The 9,383-nt window shown below is 34.7% G+C and overlaps 1 pseudogene; it reads right to left on the bottom strand.

Moving 5' to 3' along the window:
• Window positions 1–298: 298 nt before the first annotated feature.
• LOC122106850 lies at window positions 299–1,064 on the bottom strand (annotated as a pseudogene).
• Between the last annotated feature and the right edge of the window lie 8,319 nt (window positions 1,065–9,383).

The following is a 9,383-nucleotide window of genomic DNA, read 5'->3' as shown; positions in this document are numbered from 1 at the left end:
AAACAATTTTGAATATTTTTTTTAGTTTTTGAATATCTTTTGCTTTTTTGTTGTTGGTGGTGGTAGTGGTGGCGGTCATAGGGCCTGAACTCAGGGCCTGGGTGCTGTCCCTGAGCTCTTCAGCTCAAGGCCAGCCCTCTACCACTTGAGCCACGGTGCCATTTCTGGCTTTTCCCCCCTGGTTATATGGCACTGAGGTATCAAACCTAGTACCCCATGCATGCAAGGCAAGCACTCTCCAACTGACCTCCTTCCCAGCCTTTGAATATTTTTTGACTATTTCTTTTGAATATTTCTTTTAGTTTTTGAGCTTCTTAACCATCTTGATATAAGAAAAATAGATTCCCTTACTTAATACTTCACTGTAAAATTGATCCCCAAAATGAATATCATATTGTGGAAGCCAAAAATCAAAAAAAAATGTAAGCATCATATTTTTCACCCTTTCCATAAAAGTCATTCTGTCTGTTCCAAGGCCATAGGTACATAGGAAGGTGGAGCTAGGAGTTGCCCACAGTATCTCACTATGGTGTTGCCCATGAAGAACCTCAGTGTATGCACGAAAGGGATCTCCAGCAACTCAGCCACTAGTTGTCCACAGGGAATGACAGGACTTATCACCACTATGTCATACTTGCTTTCCTGGAGCTTCATCATGAGTGACTGATTGTAGACTGTATGCCTACAAAGCATTTCAAAATTTTCAATGGTTCTAAGAAAGAATTCTTGTTATTTTCTTCTGCTTGCCAGGTGGCAATGTTGGTTTGACATTCACAATTGTGTCTACAAAGTATTCTAGTTTCTTCATAGCAATATCTCTGTCATAAGGCATTTGGATCACCTCGAAATTCAGTGCAGAAGGCTTTCTGTAGTCCACTAAGACATTATGAGTCGATGTCAAAACTGTCACCTCGTGTCCTTTTGCAGTGAGTTCATCAAGAATCGTCTTTAGGTTGAGCCAATGGTTCATTTCACAGGGCCACACCAAGACCTTCCCACAGCATCCATGGCCCACACAGCACAGCTGAAGCAGCAGAATTGTCAAAGCCCACTTTGGAGACATGCTGCTTTCAGACTGATCTACAGAAACTACTTGTGTACTAAATTGAAGGATATGTAACAGGTCAATGGTTAACTTCTAGAGTTAACAAAGAACACAGGATTAGAGAACTTTGTCCATTTGGTTGATGAGGTGAAGCACCAAAATTACAGCAAATGAAATGCAATTAAATATTGACTAGGAGTTGATTCTAGTAATCTAATCATTCTACATAAGGTGTGTTAAAACTATATTTCAAATTTTATTTCTAAATATAATAGGAGAGCTAATATGTGCCTAATATATACTATGGAATAAGGTGTTTGACATTAGGGAAATCTAGGTGAAGATTTTTCTTTGTTTTTTTTTTTTTTAAATTTCGGAAATACCGTACAGAAGGGTTACAATTACATGGGCAAGATAATGAGTATATTTCTTATCAAGCATTGTTGCCTCCTCCTTTGTTTCCCCTTCCCATCTCCCTCCCCCCACTACAAGTTGTAAATTTTGTTTTTTGACATAAGGTCTTGTACATTTCATTGTTGCAATGGGTCCGCCTGTATCCCTATTTAAACAATTTGTTTTTTCTCTTCCCCTCCACAAAGTATACCAACATCAAATACAGTGAAAGCAGGGGTTATACTGTGGGGAAGGGACATACAAAGCAACAAAGAAACCATCTTATAAATATGTTACAAACAATAGCAAGAAAGAAAAAAAACATTTGAATCCTTATCTCGGGGTTCATTTTGCCTAACATCAACTTATATGACATTTCTGCTTGTCTCAAACATACACTAGTTATTGCAAATAAAGGAAACCATGGGACCTATGTTTCTTTGGGCCTGGCTTACTTCACTTAATATAATTTTTCCAAGTCTTTCTTATCATTCTTCCTGATTGAGGCATAGAATTCCAGTGTGTATATATACCACATTTTCTTGATCCATTCATCTACTGAGGGGCATATGGGTTGGTTCCATATCTTAGCTATGGCAAATAATGCTGCAATAAACATAGCTGTGCTAATAGCTTTGGTATGACCTTGTTTGTGATCATTCAGGTAAATGCCCAAAAGTGGGATTGCTGGGTCATAGGGAAACTCTACTACAAAGCTGTAGTAAGCAAAACAGCTTGGTACTGGCACAAGAACAGACCTCAAGACCAATGGAATAGAATTGAAAACCCAGAAAATGAACCCACAGACCTATAGCCATGTAATCTTTGATAAGGGAGCTAAAAAAATAGAATGGAAGAAAGACTGCCTCTTCAGTAAATGGTGCTGGCAAAATGGGTTAATCACTTGTAGAAAACTAACTCTAGATCATTCTATATCACCCTGCACCAGAATCAACTCCAAATGAATCAAAGACCTCAGAGTCAAAGGAGACACTCTGAAAACATTACAGGATGGAATAGGAGAAACCCTAGGTCTCCTTGGCACAGGCCCAAATTTTCTTAAGAGAGACCCAGAAACACAGCAAATCAAAGAAAGGATGGACAAATGGGATTGCATGAAATTGAAGAGCTTCTGCATGGCAAAGGACATAGCTAGCAAGATCAATAGAAAGCCCACGGATTGGGAGAAGATCACTAGCCATACAATGGGCAAGAGTCTCATATCTAAAATATACCTGGAACTCAAAAAAGTAACTCCCCCAACAAAAAACTCTCAAAGAAACAACTGCCCAATAAATAAGTGGGCTAAAGACTTAAAGAGAAACTTCTTTGAAGAGGAAAGAAGGATGATCAATAGACACATGAAGAAATGTTCAACCTCCCTAGCCATAAAAGAAATTCAAATCAAAACAACTTTGAGATACCACCTCACCCCAGTTAGAATGACTATAATCCAGTACTCTAATAACAACAGATGCTGAAGGGGATATGGACAGAAGGGAACCTTACTGCATTGTTGGTGGTAGTGTAAACTTGTTCAACCACTTTGGAAAGCAGTATGGAGGTTTCTCAATAGGTGAAGATTTTTCTTAAACTTGGTTACATACTTGTATGCAGTTGTCCCTTCCATTATGTGAAGAGAAGAAGAAAAGGTAATTTTTAAATAGTTATACTGCTTCAGAATCTCAGAGAAAGATCATCTAACTTGTATGTAATGGAATTTTTTTGAAAAGTCTTTTGGAATGGGAGCAGGCTTATAAACTGATCCTAGCCAATTTGACTAACAATAGATACTCAGATGAATGAATAAGCAGGAGGTGAAGAATACCTTTCAGGAAATGTGTTTTTTTTTTTCAATCACTGGAACAGACAGTTATTAGATCAATATGTAAGGAGGAAGGGTTATATTCAACTTGTCAAAAAGGAAAATGTCAGTTATAGAAGGCTTTCAAGTGCCTTGACTATAGTACAAGTTCAATCTCTGTGAAAACATGTCATGGACAGTACAGTCTTGGATTGTGTACAGAAAGGAGGGGACTGGATGATGGATTAGAGTGAGGTTTTTAGCATTTAAACAACAAAGCTGAAAACTCATTTTAAAGTTTAAAGAACTACTGACTGGATGATACTGGTACTTAATATTAAAGACAGAAAAGACCAAGTTCTGAAGACATTTTCCACCAAACTCATGAATTAATTGTTAGACATGTCCGTGAATATATGCATTGTGTCTGTGAAAGTTTGAATATTAGAGAAATGTAAAATAGAGAAAGATAAATGATTGTATGCAGTCACAAATCTAAACTTCACTTTCTCTCTAAATTCCTTTTAATTCCACACTTTTTACAAGTACAATATGGCCCTCTGTAAATTGTTTACAATACACAGGGAGTAGGAAGGCAATCACAATATTGTTCCAATTCAAGGTGAGTTTCCATATTTCAGGAAATAAGTAGCCAACCCTTGCTCTAAAATATAAGAAATATATGAGATATGTCTTATAGGATAGAAGAACATAGCCCATGGAGAGAATAGCTTGGTTGAAGGAAAGGAATGATGAAATACTGACTTTGCTGTCTATAAGACTGCATACTAAAATCTAAAATGTACTATGTAATTTTTTTTGTTTCTCTTGTGTGTTCTTCCCCTACCATGTTTGTTTTCACTATATTTGGCGTTGGTGCCCTGCATCTTGTATATACGTTTTTCTAATTTGGGGAGGGCAAGGGAAATAGCAAAATGCTGAAACAAGGATACAGGTTGACCCACTGTAACAATGAGATGTACAAACACTATTTTGAAAATGAACTTTACAACTTGGGAGGGAGGGAGTTGGGGAGGTGGGGAAGGAAGGGATAGTAGGGTAAAAACAAAGGATGAGGTAACAATACTCAATAGGAAATGTATTCATTACCTTACTCATGTAACTGTAACCCCTCTGTACAGTATTTTTACAAGAAAAAACATAAAAAAGACTGCATTCTTTTGCTAAACAGAAAAATTCATTGTAATCAGAGAATAATAATGTATATCCATTCTTTGTAAGCTAATATGTTTTATAAATTGTTATTTCAGTCAGTTATGACAAAGGTATGAATTATTGAAATTTCAAATTTCTAGTTATCATCTTTTATTTCTAGGAGAACCCAGAATAGCCTTACTTAGAAGGAAAGCTATAGTTAGCATCAAAGATTAGAGAGGCATGTATTATTGTATCACTATGATTTGAATAATTCTGAGTAAAAGTTGATAGGCTAAAGAAAAATCCCCAAGGAAACAACAATGAAGCACAAACATCAATCAAGCATATGACACTGTCAAATAAATAAACTAAGAACATATTAACAATATATTAGAGGATAAAAGTCCTTATATAAATAGATAACCTAGAAGTAATGATAGTGCCAAAAAGTACACTAAGAAAATATTAACACTGCAATCTTAGAAAATTAAAATCCTTTTAAAACAGTAGATATGCCTGAGCAATAAAATAAAATACAGAATAAAATACAGAAATGAAGCCAGGTTCCAGGAGATATACACTTGTAATCTTAGATATTCAAGGGGCTGAGATATGAAAATGGTGCTTCTTTTTTCCTTTTTCAAAGATTTCTTCATTGGGATTAAGCAACTACATATATTTTGAATCCAAGCAGCACAGAGAGTCTGGAGACTTAAAAAAATAGATTACTGTAAAGCTGATGAAAGTTATATAAGTCAGGTACTCAGTACATTTCTTTTGAACAATGTCATCCCATCCTACATTTTCTCTGTTTTCCCCTTCCTGACCCCCTTTTCCAGAAAGTTGTAGAGTTCATTTCCCTGATAGTGTCTAGTGAGGATCATTGCTAAATTGGCTCACCTTTTGTCCAACCATGTCTGTGCTTCCCCTTCCACTCCCCCAAACAGATAAACTTATATACGAGACAAACAAATCAAAAACAGTGATAAAAGCTAATAAATGAAAGGGGAAAAACATAGTTGCAAAGTACAATAAAAACCCTCTGGTTTCCATTTCATGGAGTTTATTTACATATGCAACATTTTACATGATCATATGCAAATAGCTATTTTGCCCTTGTGATCTTCTCCTAAGAATATCCTCCTTTGTGCTCATGGTGTGAATGTTTAGAGTCCTATTTATTTTGTGTCCAAGTGTAATTTTTTTTTTGTTTTTTACTATCCATTGGATTTACTTGTAGGTTTATAAGCACATTCTAATTATTACAAATGACGGAAAACATGTACTCTATGTTTCTTTGGGTCTGCCTTCCTTTGCTTAATATATATTTTTCCAAGTCTTTACATTTCCTTAAGAATGCAGCAATGCCATTCTTTCTGATGGAAGCATAGAGCTTCAGTGTACATATGCCACATTTGCTTGATCCATTTGCCTACTGAGGGGTGTCTAGGTAGATTCTATATTGTAGCTATGATAAATGATAATGCTACAATGAACTTGGTTGTGCTGGTAGCTTTAGTGTGGACTGGTTTGTGGTCATTTGAAAAATGCCCAGGAGTAGGATTTCTGGGTCATAGGGAAGCTCTATGTTTAGTCTTATGAAGAACTTCCACACTGCTTTCCAAAGTGGTTGAACAAGTTTACATTCCCACCAAAAGTATAGTATAGTTTCCTTTTGGCCACATCCCTGCCAGCATCTGTTATTATTAATTTTCTTGAGAATGGCCATTCTAACTAGGGTGAGGTAGAATATTAATTTCATCTTGATTTGCATTTCTTTTCTGACTAGAGTTGTTGAAAATTACTTCCTTTTTTTCTATTGACCATTCTTATTTTTTCTCCATATCAATCTCTCTTTAAAATATTCAGTGCACTTATTAATGTGGTTGTTGTTACTCTGCAGATTTGTTTTGGGGGATTTTATTTTTTTTGAGATCTAAGTCTATTTTGCATATGAAGTCTTTGTCTAATGAATAGCTAGTAAAGATCTTCCATTCTGTAGGATTTCTATTTATTTTGGTAGCTATGTCCTTTGCCATGTAGAAACTCTTCAGTTTGATGGAATCTCATTTATCCAGTTTTACTTTGATTTGCTGTGATTTGGGATGTTCACTTAGGAAGTTTTAAACCTTTGCAAGATGACCTAATGTGTCCCCTCTGCCTTTCTGTAGTATTTTCAACATATCTAGTCTTACTTTGAAGTCTTTGATCCATTTGGAATTGATTCTGGTGCAGGATGATATATAAGGATCTAATTTCATCTGTCTGCATTGTATAGCTAATTTTTCCAGCATCATTTGTTGAAGAGGCTGTATTTCTTCTACTCTGTGTTTTTGGCCCCCTTATCAAATATTAGTTGGCTATAGATCTGTGGGTTCATTTTTGGGTCTTCTATTCAATTAATCCTCAGTCCTATTCATGTGCCAACACCACAATTTTATTGATAAATTTTGCATCAATGTTCATCAAAGGGATAGGTCTATAATTCTTTTTCTTTGATGAGTTTGGACTATTGTATTTTAAGCAATACTTTTTGGAAAACCTTTGACTCTGTCTTCAAATATTTTACACAGAAAAAACAGACAATAATTGACCAATTCCCATTCACCATGTAATATTGCTTTTTATCAGATTTGGTAAAAGTGATTAAAAGTATTTACTATTAGTGGTTGTATATATTGGTATTATTTGTAATAAAAAATAAAATCATTTTACATATATTTAAAGATATGAAAGCAAAACCTGAAAGTATGAACATAGGCTATCTTTTAAGCATAAAATACAGTTATATGAATAAAAATTCCCATTAATGAAATTTGGAAAACAGTGGATAGAGATTGTAATGAAAAAGAGTTAACCAATGAGACTCCAAATAAATAAGCAAAGAACCAGATTCAAACACATCTGAATCAATTCATGTTACTCAAACATTCTATTATATTTTTATTGAGTTCTAAACTTAATTGTAAATAATTTCAGACTTTTGTTCTAGTTCAGTATTTGTTTAGCAGTGTTTAGCCAACTGTTTATATCTTTTCATGCAACCAGATTTTACAATTAAGCTCTACATTTATATTACTTTGGCCCAGGTACCAATTATTCTTAGTTTTCAATAAATAATTCGAGATGCTTTAAATGTAGTTGAAAATGAAGATTTGTCATCTCTCACGTTTATTCATTTGTTTATTTCCATACTGTTTGCTTAATATAATGTCTCTTCTATTATTTCTTCTGCATTTACTAAACAGATTATTATTGTAAGGATTGTAAAATATGGAAAAATATATATGTTTAGTGGAATTTTTGTAATCCCCTCTTTTCTCCCAATGAGAGACTTAGCAATAATAGAGGTAAAAAGTTAGAAAACTTCATACTTTAATTAATTGATCAATTGTAAAATCATAAGCAATAACTCATCTAAATGTGCCCTTGGAAATACTAATAAAAGTTGGACAACTATTACCTCTATAGCATTTTTAATAAAAAAGAATTAATCATGGAAATATTTCAGAATAAAACAAATTTATGTTTTAAAATGTACCTGGCTTTCATTTTGACAGAAATGTCAAAAAAATTAAGGACTGGACAATAAATGCATGTGGAGAAAAGGGTGCTGTATAATGAACTAAAGAAGGAAGCATAGTTGAAAAATACATGATTTTCTACTTAACTTTATGAAAGCTGGAGAAATAAAGGGAATCAATTTCCAAATTTTACTGTTCCTTATATATTATTACCTGGAATTTAAGGGATTGTTGTTTATTTAATGCATTACTTATTTTATAATATATGGGCTTATAAATTGATATTGTTTTGTATTATCTATACAATTATTATCATTATATTTGCTTCCTGAAAATTTCCCAGATTCTCTCCTTTTTCATTCTGCCCAAACCCTGACATTTAAAAACAAATTTTAGCACCTTCTACTAATTGAAATGACAAGATGTTTCAGACTCAAGTTCTGTTTCCACATTGAGGCAGCAGGAGATGGGCCACATGCACCTGTGTCCTTAGGCATGTTCTTATCCTTATCTCTGATACCGGTTATCCTCTCTTCCAGTAAGTCTGCCTAGCCCTCCCTGTTACAACTTTATCCTGATTGTGCTATATATGCTTCAACAGCATTTATGTTTTCTTTAGGGCATGACATACATCATTCCAGGCTCTTCTTGCTTTAATTGTCTCTGCTGAGAAATCTGAGGTGATTCTAATTCGTTTCTCTTTATGGGTGATTGATATTTTCTTCTTGACAGCTTTAAGGATCTTTTCTTTGGTTTGAATTGATCCTATGCAGATTATAATGTGATGGTGGGATGTCCTGTTCTGGTCTGGTCTATTTGGGGTTCTAAAAGCTTCTTGTATCTGAATAGGCCTATCTTTTTGCATGTTTGGAAAGTTCTCTGCTAGGCTCCTGTTAAATAAATTTCCCAGCCCATTAACTTCTGTCTCTAGGTGCTTCTCTCACCCACCCATTATGCTCAGATTAGGCCTTCTGATGGTGTCTTCCAAATGTTGAATAGATCTATCATATTTCTTGGATTTGTCTTGAATGGTTGTATGTTCTTTCTCTATAATATCTAGGCTGTCTTCAATCCCCAAGATTCGATCTTCTGCATGGTCTGACCTACTGTCAAGACTTTCTACTTTGTTTTTTATTTCGTTTCATTCTAATTTGATGGCTTCTGATTCTTTGTTGGAGCTTTGTTTTAGATCTTGTATGAACCTCTTTACCTCCTTAAATTGGTGTTCAGTGTTTATTCTCAAATCACTTAGTCGATTGGTTATGGTTTCCTTGGACTCCCATTCCTTCTGTCATGCTCTGTTCACTATTCCCTTTGTGGTCTCCCTGAATTCTTTCAGCTGTCTGTTTATGGATTCCATGAATGCCTGTATTGATCTTTATCTATTCTCATCTCGCTCTCACAATTCCTGTATTACTCTTTGATTAGCTTCCTCATGTTCATGCAATTACTGTAGTTC

The sequence above is a fragment of the Dipodomys spectabilis genome, unplaced genomic scaffold, assembly GCF_019054845.1.
Source record: "Dipodomys spectabilis isolate Male_0828 unplaced genomic scaffold, ASM1905484v1 ptg000043l, whole genome shotgun sequence".
Lineage (NCBI taxonomy): Eukaryota > Metazoa > Chordata > Mammalia > Rodentia > Heteromyidae > Dipodomys > Dipodomys spectabilis.
Note: the sequence above shows the minus strand (reverse complement) of the source record. Positions and strands in the feature narration are given on the sequence as shown.